This window comes from Hoplias malabaricus, chromosome 4, assembly GCF_029633855.1.
Source record: "Hoplias malabaricus isolate fHopMal1 chromosome 4, fHopMal1.hap1, whole genome shotgun sequence".
NCBI lineage: Eukaryota > Metazoa > Chordata > Actinopteri > Characiformes > Erythrinidae > Hoplias > Hoplias malabaricus.
In genome coordinates, this window is record NC_089803.1 from 38,475,752 (window position 1) to 38,490,548 (window position 14,797).

The window sequence follows — 14,797 nt, forward strand, 5'->3', positions numbered from 1 at the left end:
GTTTGGTTTTCAGTGTTGGACCAAGGCAAAGCGTACCACCAGGGTTTTCTGGATGAAGAAAGTCGCCCTTTAACAGCCTTCATCACACCCTGGGGCCTCTATCAATGGGTACGCATTCCCTTTGGTCTCAGCTCCGCACCCGCTGAGTTCCAGAGGAGCATGGAACATTGTATGGCAGGCCTCAGAGACACCATTTGCCTTCCATACCTGGACGACAACCTGGTGCACAGCAGCGACTTTGAAGAGCACCTCAAGCACCTTCGTCTGGTCCTCCAGCGTTACAGAGAGCATGGTGTTAAGCTGACCCCAAAGAAATGTGAACTATTTAGGCAAAGTTTGAAATTTCTGGGCAAGCTAGTGACAGGGGAAGGTTACACGATGGACCCTGCAGAGTTGGCCCCAGTGATGGCCTTAAAGGAGAGAACCCCTACAACTGTCGGAGAGGTGCGCCAAATGCTTGGTTTTCTCTCTTATTATAGGTCCTTCATCCCCAACTTCTCTCGTGTAGCCCATCCACTCTATAGCCTGCTTAGTCCTCCCTCCTCTGAGAACCCTGCTCCAGTCTTAGCTAACAAGTCTAAAACGGGAGTGAATAAAAGTAGAGGCCACTTACCATCACGCATGCCCATTCAGTGAACTAGCTCCCACCAAGAGATATTGAACCAGCTTGTAGATGCACTTGTCAGACCTCCTGTGCTTGGGTATCCCGACGTCACCGAACCCTTTGTATTACATTGTGACGCCTCACAAGTTGGACTAGGTGCTGTCTTATACCAGCGTCAGCAAGGCAAGATGAGAGTTATAGCATATGGGTCCCGAACTCTGAGTCCAGCTGAGAAAAAGTACCATCTGCACTCGGGCAAATTAGAGTTTTTGGCAATGAAGTGGGCCATTTGTGAGCGTTTCCGGGATTATCTGTACCATGCTCCATCATTTGTGGTATATACAGATAATAACCCGCTAACATATGTGCTCACGACTGCAAAGCTCAACGCCACAGGTCACAGATGGGTCGCAGAACTGGCCAGCTATAACTTCACCATCCGCTACCGCCCAGGTAAGACCAATGCCGATGCTGATGGGCTATCACGGATGCCACTGGACATTGACAGCTACATGAAGAGCTGTACTGCTGAAGTGGGACAGGAAGCTATAAGCGCATCTATGGAGTCAGTGATGGTGGAGCACAGAGATCCTTCTCGAGGTATTGGTGTTATCCAAGTTGGTGCTCTGAAGTTGATGGAAGAGTCTAACAGTTCCCAGCCTTTTACACCAGACCAGATTCGCAAAGCCCAGGAAGCGGATGAAGTCCTGTCAAGGGTGCTCTGGTACAAGTCACAGGGTAAAGGACCAAGTAGGGCTGAGGTGAAGTCTGAGCCTCCTGCAGTAGCTGCATTGCTCAGGCAGTGGCTGAAGCTTCACGTCGACCAAAGCGGGGTCTTGCATCGTAAAACAACCTGCAGAGAGCAGCTATTGGTCCCTAACGCTTATCGTCCCCTAGTGTTCAAAGAGCTTCACCAAGACATGGGCCACTTGGGAGTGGAAAGGACACTCGACTTGATTCGAGACAGGTTCTACTGGCCTCAGATGGCGAAAGAAGTTGAACACTTTGTTACAGAAGTGTGTGAGTGTCTTAAGAAGAAGAAACCGAGTAAGCAGACCTGTGCACCTCTGATCCCGATCCAGTCCACTTACCCGTTCCAACTGGTCTCCATAGACTTCCTCCACCTGGAAAAGTGTAAGCAGGGCTATGAATACATACTAGTGATCATGGATCACTTTACCAGGTTTGCACAGGCTTACCCGACACGGAACAAAGCAGCTAAAACTGTTGCTGACAAGCTCTTCAATGACTTTGCACTCAAGTTCGGCTTCCCGACTAGACTACACCATGACATGGGTAAAGAGTTTGATAACAAGCTCATGACAAGATTAAAAGAACTCTCAGGTATCCAGGGCTCCCACACAACAGCCTACCACCCACAGGGTAACGGACAGGTAGAGAGATTCAACCGTACCCTATTGTCCATGTTACAGACACTGGAAGACAAGGAGAAAGATGATTGGAAAGAGTCACTGGCTAAAGTTGTCCATGCGTACAACTGTACCAAGAGCGAAGCAACAGGGTATGCCCCATATTATCTCATCTTCGGCCGGTCCCCACGTCTGCCCATCGACCTGCTCTTCAAGCTACGGGAAAATGAAGCTCATATGGACTATGATGACTATGTGAGCTGCTGGAAACAGAGAATGCAGGAGGCTTACACCGTGGCTTCTGAAACGGCTACTAAAGAAGCTGCAAGAGGGAAAGCATACTATGACAGGAGAGTTAAAGGGAGAGATCTTCAGCCTGGTGATAGAGTGCTCCTCCGAAACCTCACTCCTAGAGGTGGACCCGCAAAGATCCAGTCCTATTGGGAGAACCAAATCTACAAAGTGACAGGGAGAAAAACAGATGACAGCCCAGTGTATAGGATCTGTCCTGAAACTGGTCATGGAAGAGAGAAGGTGGTGCACAGGAATCTCCTACTGCCATGTGACTTCCTACCCCTTGAGAAGCCACCAGCACAGACTGTTCAGCCCCAAAAAGACTCTCCAACTGTTACGAGGAAAAGGTTGAGACGTCCATGTACACCGCAGCAGCAGCCAGAAAATGGTGACACATCGGATGATGACTACAGCGGTACATACCAGTGGTACCTCAGGCCTGTTCCAAGGAGACGACAGAGGCAGATTCCACTCAACCCTTTGGCAGAGCCATTCCAGCCTGAACCAAGTCTTCATGTTCAAGAAGAGGATGTGCCACTACAGAGCGAAGAGGATTTGCCACTACAGAGCGAAGAGAACAGACCCAATCAGAGTCAAAGCCTTGATATTGAAAGGTCAGGGAGAAGTAAGGTGGTGATGGACATTCCAGTTCCGAACAGAGGTGAGACTAACTCTGAGAGACAGCGACCCAAAAGACAGAGTAAGAAACCAAGGGTACTGAGTTATGACACTCTAGGTCAGCCGACTTTGGTTCAGAGAGACGGTAAGGTAACTAGGGCTCATGTCATTGAGAGTAATGCCTTCTGGAGACAGTGGGCTGGACTGTATTCAAGTTAGGGGGCAAATGTATTTTGTAACCAGAAATGTCAGGAGACATTTAAATTTGTGGGGGAGAGTGTGGCCCTATGGAATAGTTAAATAAATGAAAATAGTAGCCCCCCATTTTATTTTTATGTCTAAGGTCACTTTCACCGTAAAAACTACTGTTAATGTCTCTTTTATTATTTAACTATAAAATATATAATTTCGCCAGTAGAGGGCGCTCGGTGCCATATGCACCAGTGGCTGACACTCCGACCGGCAAAAGGAGTCGGTCAGTACTTGGTGTAGCAGTTAGCAGGTAACACACCGAGTGGCTCCTGTAACCTGCTATTTTCGGTTTTTGCAGGTAAGCTGGGTGATAAATCATATATTACTGAGAGTACACAGTAGTATATTGTGTGGTTAAAATGGTGGACTCGTGTTCGAGGGGTTGTGGTAATGTGCTGCAGAGCTGTTTTAGGTCTGTAAGTTTGGAGATAGACGCTAAGGCTAAATGTGAAGTCAGACTGAGTCTCATGCTAGGCTATGGAGTACATGTGGTCTTATACATGTACCAGTCCGGTTAGACGGCTGGGATTAAAGTCTGTAGTAGCCATACAACTATTTTTGGTTTAAAACTGCCCTATATGTCTTCTGTTTAGCGGAGGAAGTGTAAAATGCTTTCTGGTTATTTCATTAAGATTAAGATGTAAAAGAAATATGCTAAAGAGATATCCATTTAAAATGTTAGTTTAAAATACAATTCATAAGAGTACTGGGTTGAAAGGGATTTAAAAATAACCAACTAAAACTGTTGTTAAAAACACTATAAAGCTCTAATCAGAGTTCACAATGATACTGGCCTATACAGTAAAATGCGTTCTGGGCATGTAAAACTGTAAAAGTGCAGAGACAGTAATGTAATTGGTTAGAATAAGGATTGTTCAAAGAGTACTGTTTTATTATTTGGGTTTACAATGCAAGTGTATTGTGTCACGGTTGTTGTGAGGAAAAAAGGAGTCGGTCAGTACTTGGTGTAGCAGTTAGCAGGTAACACACCGAGTGGCTCCTGTAACCTGCTATTTTCTGTTTTTGCAGTGCATAAACAAAATAAATATGTCGCACCGGAGATGAGTGGCCCATCATTTTCAAGAGTGTAACAACAGCTTGGCAAAAGGCACAACCCAACAGCCACATATGGACATACAAACTGCAATCTGCAATAAAAGATCAGGGATAAAAAACATATCAACATGTATGTAATTGAACTCTTAAAAAAAGAGCTACACTCTCAGAATAAAAGGCACGGTAGAGGTACAATATTGTTCACTGAATTTACAAAAAGAGTAGATGTGCCTTTAAAGGTAGGGCAGTGTTTAAAAGTCCAGTCGTTTTTCCATAAAGGTACATTACATTCTCTTCTCCAGAAGGAGAGGTGGATATTTGTAAGTTCTCATTATAGAACTGTGACAAATAAAACAACATAATCTAAGTCCTGGAGATTAAATGGAGTGTATGAAATCAACACGACTTTAAAATCTACAATTATAATAAAATAAGGTACAATATTACCTAATTAAAGATACAAATATGTGCCCTTAAGGGGTACCACCACAGACACAGCAAAAGGTACTACCACAGTGACAAGTTTTACCTGTTCTCTAAAACCTTCATTAAATTCCTATAAGCCCTCCAAATCTAATCACACTCTCAGATCCTCTAATGGACTGTTCACCTTTTCCTCCCCACTCTTGGTGGCTGAGCTTTCATCAGACTTGCACCAAGCTAATAGAACCTATGTCATCTCATTTTTCATTTGTATTTGTGTTGCTATTTTTCATTAATTTTGTCATTTGTATGGTTTGTCTGATGCTCCATGTTACTTGTTTATCTAAATATATACTGTAAGCATCTTTGTAAGCATATATAGAATTGAATAATTAAGTTATTTTGGAATGGTGTTAGTCTAAATTATTTTTTAATGTAATAGCATGCTAAGGTTGCAAATCACAAAGGTGTTCATTTGCATGGGAACAATACAAAACCTGTTTGTAAAAACCACCATCCTAGCAAACACACTTACAGACTTGCAGCTTCAAGTTTTTGTTTATTGTTTATTCACTAAGGTTTATAGAGTAGGATCTTACCCTGCAGTCCATATCCCCTAAATAAGCAAGCATCTTCTTGTATCCTAACAAGCTGAATGGTTTGGAATAGAGCCAGCTTAGCTGTGGGTTTGTACAGCATGCTTTCAGTGGGCAAAAACCAATTAAGGAAATAAAGGACTGCTTCTTTCAGTAGAGATAGTGGATTTCTGCATTTATAGCTAAAAGTGTTTGTTGTTCCTATGCTTAGAATTTACCAAAACACATATACCATGCTTTGTTTGTCACTTCTTTAACACTTTGATTTCACCACTTGTGGTAGGTGTTGATTAATGCTTGCCACTCAGCGCGGCTCCAGTGTTATTAACATGTTATACATGTGAATTTAATGAGGCTCAGACAAACCGCATGAAGACATTTTAAAGCTGTCTCTGATTATAGTTCATAACTCACAGACTATTCAGAAATGGACTTTTTTGGAACATTATTTGTAGACATTGTGGAGTTTTGAAGCTAGATAAGACTTGTCTTTTAGTTGATGAATCCTAACAAGTTTTCTGTGTACATTTCTCTTTATTCAGGGAGATTTGTACCACTGTAGCTGGAATTAACAATTGGGCATGGTGACCCTAACCATTGCAGCTGCTGCAGAAAATCTAATTCAATCTGCCATATAATGTAGATAGATAGATAGATAGATAGATAGATAGATAGATAGGGATTATGGACCATTAAAACAATTGGGAAGATTTGGAGTGGCATTCAGAATAAATTACCCAATATTTGTGTCTGACCTTCCTAATTCACTGAATACTATCTCACAGCAATGGTCTAATGTCTAGTCCAAAGATGCCCCACAGGAGTATTAGTTGTTAATTCAGCATTGAATTAACTATTAACACAACTGATACACATAATTAATTTGCAATTGATAAGCAAGTGTTCAAAATCTTTTGATCATTTTGTATACACAAAACATATGAAGATATTTTCATTGGAACACATGAAATTCCAGGAATATTTCTTTTACACAGAAAGCATGTTTTACACTAAAATTGGCTTTTAACATATTTTCCCCTTTACTGTACCCACATTAAACACAGAAGAATGTAAGCTATTGCTCTGACTAAGTTGATTTTGTGTAAACGGTGTTAAAAAGGGGAGGAAGCACTTTTCAGAATAAAGAGTCTGAGCTTCTTTACTGTGGTCTTGAGTGGAAATGATACTTGAAAAAATCTTTTGAGCTCAGTGATTGACTTTGTTGGTGAATGAGCTGAAAAGGGCTTTTCTCTTCAAATACTCAGTGTTTGATTTTCTCCACAGATCTGTGGAAAGAGCCATGAACAAGATTAAGTATGATATACAAAAGCAGAGAGAACTCTTGTAGTCATGAGTGACTGGTGAACGCAGACCCTTTGATCTCATATTGAAATGTTAACAAAAAAGAACCCAGTATGCACCATTGTCTTCCTGTGTTTCTAATTCCAGTTAGAGAGTTGTTTCCTTTAACCATACAGACCAGAGAGCCAAAGACGAACCTAGTCGGAGTGAGATTGGGAATGAAATTTAAATTAATTGATTAATCAACAAAGCTTTGAAAAATATTTAGTAAATTAGAAAAAAATTTATATAAGTTTTTCTACTAATACTCATCATATTTAAATCCTTGTCCATACATACACGTGTGCTTTTTCTGTTAACTTTTGTCTACCTGTAAACTGCATTTTAGGTCACTGAAATCTGACATTTTGGGACACTCCTTCCAACAGAAACTTTGTATTCAGTGTAGTTGTGTAGAGGGAATACAGAAAAAAACAGGTTTTGTATAGAACATCAAGCATGTGCACTGTCATCTCCTTTGTTTGACATCAGCATGTGTGCCATTGTCTCCTTTGTTTCTTTACTTTTCAGCCATTTTGGATGTAGCAATATTTGAGCTGCTAATAATGCTAACAGGACTTGTAACACATTTACACACGAATGTACATGTATACTATAATGAACTGAGGCATCTGTCTGTCTGTCTATCTATCTATCTATCTATCTATCTATCTATCTGGCCATACACTGTCCTGATGCCTTTAAAATAAGACATTTCATACAGGGAACACACTTTAGTATGGCAAATATGCAGCCATTATTTCACTGACTGCTCAGAGAGTTGCAGTGAAATGTCAAATCTGTTTTCTGTAGAGGTTTTGGATTTGTTTTGGTTTATTTATATATAAATGCCCAAACTTTTGCTTTTGTCTAGTAGCTTAATCACCTGATGCTTCTGTAAATATGATTTTGTTCAGCACAATTTATTCACCATCTCAGAACTTGTAAATAAACTTTAGGAACAAGCCTCGAAGAGGTTGACATTTATAAACCCCTATAAACCCTTTGATTCCTCTGTTTGATTACTGTAAGTCCCCCCCAGTGTTCCGCTTGCTGCCAGTCAATGGATGAGGGCAAGAATCCCAAACAAAAATCCACAGGGGACAGTGTGAGGACCTGCCTTTATTTTGAGACAAAAACTCCTGCTTCCCAAACTGAGCAGGAGAAGTGATGGGTGATGAGATTAAAGGCTTACGCAAGAGCACACATACCAGCCTGGCGCTCACCTATAAAGCCTGCAGACAGCATGGGCAGAAAGCGACTGGACCCTCAGGAGAATGTGGGATATATCATTATCAGTCCACACTAAACAAAAGGTCAATTAGTCAAATCTTTGCAGCAGTGCATACTATATGGCCTACTGAAACCTTTCTACTAATGCCCTTGATTTCAAACGAAACACTGTACAAAGAGAGGTGTTTAAAGTTTAGGCCAACATTGCTGGCTCTTCTTGTGGAGATTCCTTATTATGCTTCAGTATACTTCTCAACATGAGTCAGTATATTTGAGTGATCAAAACAGAAGAATTTTACAGGTCCAGACTATTTTGACTACACCCAAGTGTACACCCAAGTACCATACCAGACTATTTTGAATAAACCCAAGTGATTCTCCGTGCTTACTCTTGAATATCGCTAAAAATATCCTAAATATTTTAATTCGAAAGCAATCTGCTGCTTGATTTACTATGAATCTGAAGGAATGGTTATGGTCAACCTCCAGAATGAAAGAGAAAAGTTTGATGGGGTTGTGCTGTCAGAGTGGACGTCAGAGGTGTCTGTCTTCTTTCCAAACCCCATCATCAACCCTCTGCCTCCCCAGAGATGGGGCTTTATCTCTGCTGGTTGACTGATGCTCCGGAAAGCTTTGGCTCAGTGCTCTGTAATTGTGGGGTTGTGTGGGGAGTTGGCCTCAGACAGAGTCTCCAGATGAGAGCAGGATCTGGGCCTGGGCTGGGGCATGGCTGAGGCTGGCCTTAAAATAGTCTGCGGTTGAGATGGTATTTCAGAACTGTGATCGGAACAGGCCTGAAACAGGATCCAGCCGCTCTCTCTATGCACATCTGACACAGCCTTGGTAGAAATGGGGAAGACTAACCCATATATACGCCCTCGAGGGACAGGAGATTTGCTCCGGCTAGACAGCAGCACAGTGGTCATAAAAGAACAGCATTCACTCTGCTACAGCTCCTGTTGCTTTAAATAAATGCTATAGCTCTGCCTTGCATTAAAAATATGTCACATATCAAGTTCAGAAATTAACTTCTTGTATATTATCTTTCATAACTGCTGTTGCTCTGAGGTCAGGAAATGTTGACAATTATCCCCATCAGTCTTAATTATAATACTACACTCGCAATGTATGTATTTTGCCAGGTATTGACCACTTTAAAGTAGTTACATACACTACAAAATCAAAAATGTGTGGACACTTATTCTCCCAACAATATATCTATTAAATAACAGGGGTGCCAGGTATTGCTTCTTGTTAAAGGGAGTCTTGTTAGACTATAAACTATAGTCTAAGCCAGAATAATATAAAAATAAATTGCCAGTGGAGGTTGCAAGAAAAAGCCTGTATGTGTGTCACAGTGGAGGGGGCTTGAAAATATCTACAAAATGGGGGCACAGCAGGACATTTTTGGAAACCACTGGCCTAGCCAAAATAAAAAAACTGCATAAGGGATTTAGAAATCTAAATCCTGAAAAACAGGATAACTAAATAATGAACAACATATTTCAACATGTACATGTATATGTACATGTGTATAACAAAACACCCACCTGGGAATGTGTACTTTGTTATTGCACGTTCCTATACATGTGTGTATATGTACAACAGAGACCCCATACACACCTGGCATTAATATGTGTCTCAAGTGATCACCCGACTGCCAAAATGCATTGCCTTTCACACTTTCACACCAAGTATAATTTGGTTACATGTGTCTCTGAGTGTTTAATGTATCCTTGGGATGCATTGTATCCCATATCACCAGTACTTGTGCTGGCCACTTATGATCAGATAGGACACATCTGTGAGTGTCTAAAATAAATCTGCCACTGCCTCAGTGTGCAAGCTTCACTGATCATGGAGCTCAAATCGAGTTTCGCAGTGTGGGAACACTGTATTGTCCCACATCATCCATGGCTGAGATGCTGTAGGGCAAGACACCTAACCCCCAACTGTTCCCCATTGCTGAGGTGGCCGTCTGTCACTCTGCTCACAGCTCCAAGTACACTAATTTATTTGTTTGTTTGTTTGTGAGTGTGTGTGTGTGTGAGAGAGAGAGAGAGAGTGTGTGTGTGTGCTCACTTACACAGACAGCTTAAATGCAAAGGCACATTTTACACTGAAAATAAAAGAAACCCGATCTTATCAAATATCTGGCTCTTTAGGTCACACAAGGCAGAACTAAACTCCTGGTAAGAAAAAGGCTACAGACATATAACAATATCACAAACTATCACAGTAGTGCTATAGACAGCTGTTTTTTTCTTTGTGCTGCAGGCCACATTCGTGACAGTCAGGTGTGTTTGATTTCAGAAGCAGCAGCCTTGCTTGGATAGAAGATTGACCTCTTGGCCTTGAAGCTGAAGTGATGAAAGAGTTGGGGTCAGAGTTATGTACCAACCTCACCAGTTATTTCTGCTAAGAGTGATTGATCCTGGGCAAACCATGAAAGGCAGATGTGAAGATGTGGTAGTTTATGACCTGCACATTTCATGTCTATTTTATAAGATGATAAATAGAAGGAACGTGCCAGTGGTGCAGTTGGTGAAATTACATGCTATAAATGTTGCCCTCTGGGTTGTTCAGATGTCAGAAATGCTTCTGAGAATATGAGAAATACTGTAAGTGTAATGACACTGCCTATGACTTTGCAGTTCTCACCATATATTTATGACTATGTCAGTGTATGTTTGTTTTGTATTGTTATACTTGTTAGGACCACATGCAACATAAGTAAGTAAGTAAGTAAGTAATAAGTAAATAAATAAAAAGAAATTGTGGACTTTAAAAAATATATATACATACATATATATGTATTTGTGGTTTGCGGATGGTGGAGCAGATGGATGCCAGTGTTTTAGGGTGCTCTATGTCTATGTTTCCATTTGGATCCCTTCTTTTAGTCCATTATAGTCAATTCTGCTAGATTTGCTTACCGCACTCTGAAAATGTTTACGTTCTCTGTACTATATCAATCCAAAACAACTAATCCCATCCTGCTCCTTTCTGAGTAAATGACTCACTGGTCCTGCCTGACACTGATGGAGAACTAAGAGCTTCTCCACCTTCAGCTATTATATCCCAGGCTCACCATTCATCTACTGCCACCTGCACTGGCCATCTGCAAACTGCTTTGAACTTCATACAGATTTTAATTATTAATTTTTAATTTGTTATTATTATAGAAGTTTATCACCATTACTCTTATTATCCTCATCATCACTACTCTGATTATATCTGCACAGCTGAGCATAACAGCAAACATGTGGTGGTACTCTCATATCAATAATCTTTAAATGGTTTTGACTAAAGTAGGTTGGAAGTCTTGAGTCCTCCTATGGTTTCCTCCTCCAGCTTTAAGGGAGATTTTCCTTGCCACTCTCACCTTTGGATTGCTTCTTTGGCTTGTTTTTTTTATGTTGTTAATCTTTTGTCCTATTACTGGATTTCTGTAAAGTTGATTTCTTATGAACCCAGTTGTAAAAAATATATCTCCAAATAATTTGCAGACTAATAACTTTGGAAATTGAAAGCAACCTTATTGGCTTTGGATAAAATGTCTAGGGTAATATAATGATATATATTAAAGCTATAAGTAGTTTTTGAATATTTATAAAGGACCATTCTATATATTGTATATTCACTTAATGCAAGGAGTAGCTTACGTTTTCAAATGATTAAGTAATATGGTTTTAATACAACACTGAGAATAACTAGGTGCCTTTTGAAATGATTGTCAGGCACTCTGTGGACCTTTGCCAGTGACTAAGTATCCCTCATCATTTATCATCCTGTTATTATCTACCCTGCCATGGCCCATCAGTGTATTGCCATGGTAATGCAGCCTCCAGCACTACACCTGGGAAGTTCACACCTGCTCTTCATGAACATGGTCTCACACCTGTTTGAGCTTGAAGTGTTCTGTGCCCTCTTACTGACCACATGCTCCCTTCAGAGAGGTTGTTAAACTTTATGTTTTACAGTGTTCCTGTGTGAATCAGGATGTAAGAATGCTTTGAATTGGCTGTGTGAATGCTTATGCAATATAGTTAACATGAAGATATATGAGATACGAGAGCACCAGGGGCTTGTGTGCTAGTCTGGGCCTGCCCCATATCTCCTCAAGTCCCCCTAGTGCAATCTGATAGCTATTGTCATCCCTGACAGACGTGTCAGGATAAAGCACTTTAGCTGAGCGGCAGACTTTACAGAGAGTTATACAACCCACCTCCCCCACATACAGTTGTGACAAATTTGTTTAGCAGACAGTCTTCCCCCTTGAGACAACATAGTGTAAAATACTTGTTTGGGGAGCAGAGGGATGAGAAAGGTAAACATGAGTGTAAAAACAGAGTTAACACAGGCTTAGTGGATAGAGACAGCCTTGTCTTTCAAAACTGTTTTTAGTAAACTAAGCTTTAGGGTTGTAATATCTTAGATGCTACTATTTCTACTATACACTATATGTCCAAATGTTTATTGATGCCTACTCATCCGAAATTTCTTCTGAAATCAAGGGTGTTCAAGTTTGAGTTTGTCCCAACAAAACTCAAAAAAGTAGCAACCTCTACTCTTTTGAGAATTGTCAGAACATTGCTGTAAGGACTTGCTTGTGTATCAAGCAGTTGGAGTGTTAGTGAACTTAGGTATGTGGTCGAATGCTTAGTTCTAGGTGAGACAAGTGATGTAGCTCATCCGACTGCCATCACAGAAAATCAGCTCAGTATGGAGGCTTTTGTATACATCTAGCTGACACTACTGGCCATGGTGACCTGAGACTCATCATCTGCTGTTAGCCTGCAGTGACTGCCACTTAATTCAGCTAGATTAAATCATTACAAAATTTGTGGGAATGTTTTTGTGCATACAGATTCAGCATTTCATGTATCAATCCGATCTAAACTTCCATTTTTTTTCTGGAAGTTTTCCTTCTAGATTTTGAAGTGGGAATCAATATGACAGCTAATTCCAAACATGGCAGTGTTGTTTCTGTTTCTGCTGTTAGCTGTTCTATCAGCCTGTGGCTTCCTGGAAAACAGAGAAAGTCTCTGGCTTCTCATTCTACACAGTGGAATGTGTCTTGGGTGCTTTTAGATTGAACAGGGGGTTTGTTGTAGTACATACATTCCTTCATTGCTTTTTTGAAGAACCTGCATGAAAGAAGACTACCTGATAGCAGTATCAGTTTCCTGTATAGAGCCCAACCACACATCTCATACATACGCCACTGGATATTTCCTGCCATGATGGTGCATGCCCCATTAAAGCAGTTTAAGCACTGTTATTTATAACAGGGTCTGCATGTCAATTTTAATTCTGCTTTCAAATCGTGTTGTAGATGTTCCACAGCACATTCTCAACTGTGGGCAAGAGAAAAGGATGAGTAGAGAGTAGTGGGTGGCTTTATACCTCCCATGATGCATGATGCTTTCTCTTTGTTGATGTTTTGCAAGTGCTGTTTACTGTTCTTTGGATGCATTGTGTTGTATTTGTGTTCAGTTGGTCCTGTTTTCTTCTTTTGGTGTTATCCACCATCATATGGTTTTATGTTCCCCATAAGGATACCCCCTCCTGCTTTGGGTTGAGATTCAAGTTTTATGTCCAAGTAGTGCTTGTCAGCATTTTAAATGGGTACATCCATTAAAGTGCGAGCACATTAAAATACCCGCAGTGTCATATTTGAAAAAAAAAAAAAAAAACATAGTATTTAGAAGACAGACACATGAGTGCCACAACAAAGTCTTAATTAATAATGGAAACCTTGAGTTTTCTATAAGCCTGTTTTTCAGCAATGAGGACATGTTGGTCCATATACATATATCATTCTGAGTTTAGTTAAGTTAGAAAACAGAGCCATACTCAAAAGCTTAAAGTTGGGTTGTACATTGGGTGAGTGAACACTGAGAGCAAGGTTTTAGTTGTAAACAGTCAAATGAAAAGGTTTGGCTGCCCATGAACAAAAAATGTTGTTAAATGAACACTCTTTTAGTGAGAACACACCTCTTCTATTTACACACCTCCTCTGCTCTTTACCCTTGCTAGGATCCTGGAGGGTGCATGGGAGTTTGCTCAACCAGTCTACATGTGTTTTGTGGATCTGGAGAAGGCATTCAACTGTGTCCCTCGGGGTATTTTGTGGGGGGTGCTCAGGGAGTATGGGGTACTGGGCTCTTTGTTATGAGCCATCCAGTCTCTGTATAAACAGAGCAGGATTCTGGTTCGTATGGCTGGCAGTAAGTCCGACTGATTTCCAGTCGGAGTTGGACCCCATCAGGGCTGCCCGTTGTCACCGGTTGTGTTCATAATTTTTATGGACAAAATTTCTCGGCGTAGCCAAGTGGCGGAGGGTGTCCGGTTTGGTGGTCTCAGGATTCCATGTCTGCTTTTTGCGGATGATGTGGTCTTGTTGGCTTCATTGAGCTGGGACCTCCAGCTCTTGCTGGACCAGTTTGCAGCCGAGTGTGAAGCAGTAGGGTTGACGATCAGCACCTCCAAGTCTGAGTCCATAGTACTCAGTCGGAAAAGGGTGGAGTGCTCTCTCCAGGTTGGAAGTGAGATCCTGCCTCAAGTGGAGGAGTTTAAATACCTCGGGGTCTTGTTCACGAGTGAGGGAAAGATGGAACGTGAGATTGACAGGCGGATCAGTGCAGTGTCAGCAGTAATGCGGGCTCGGTACTCGTACGTTGTGGTAAAGAGAGAGCTGAGCAGAAAAGCAAAGCTCTCAATTTACCGTTCAATCTACGTCCCAACCCTCACCTATGGTCACAAGCTTTGGGTAGTGACTGAAAGAACGAGATTGCGGGTACAAGCGGCTGAAATGAGCTTTCTCCGCAGGGTGTCTGGACTCTCCCTTAGAGACAGGGTTAGGAGCACGGACATCCGGAAGAGACTCGAAGTGGAGCCGCTGCTCCTCCATGTCGAGAGGAGCCAGTTGAGGTGGTTCGGGCATCTGGTTCGGATGCCTCCTGGACGCCTTCCTGGTGAGGTGTTCTGGGCATGTCCAAAGGGGA

At 41.5% G+C, this 14,797-nt stretch overlaps 1 protein-coding gene across 1 annotated transcript in view; it reads left to right on the top strand.

Annotated features, from left to right (window-relative positions):
• The first annotated feature begins 3,332 nt into the window (after positions 1–3,332).
• The window catches only part of LOC136694029 (hatching enzyme 1.2-like), a 52,762-nt gene continuing 41,297 nt past the window's right edge, over positions 3,333–14,797 (top strand). The window contains exon 1 of the mRNA XM_066667365.1: positions 3,333–3,436. The gene's annotated coding sequence lies outside the window, so the exon portion shown is untranslated. The remainder of the gene's footprint in view (positions 3,437–14,797) is intronic.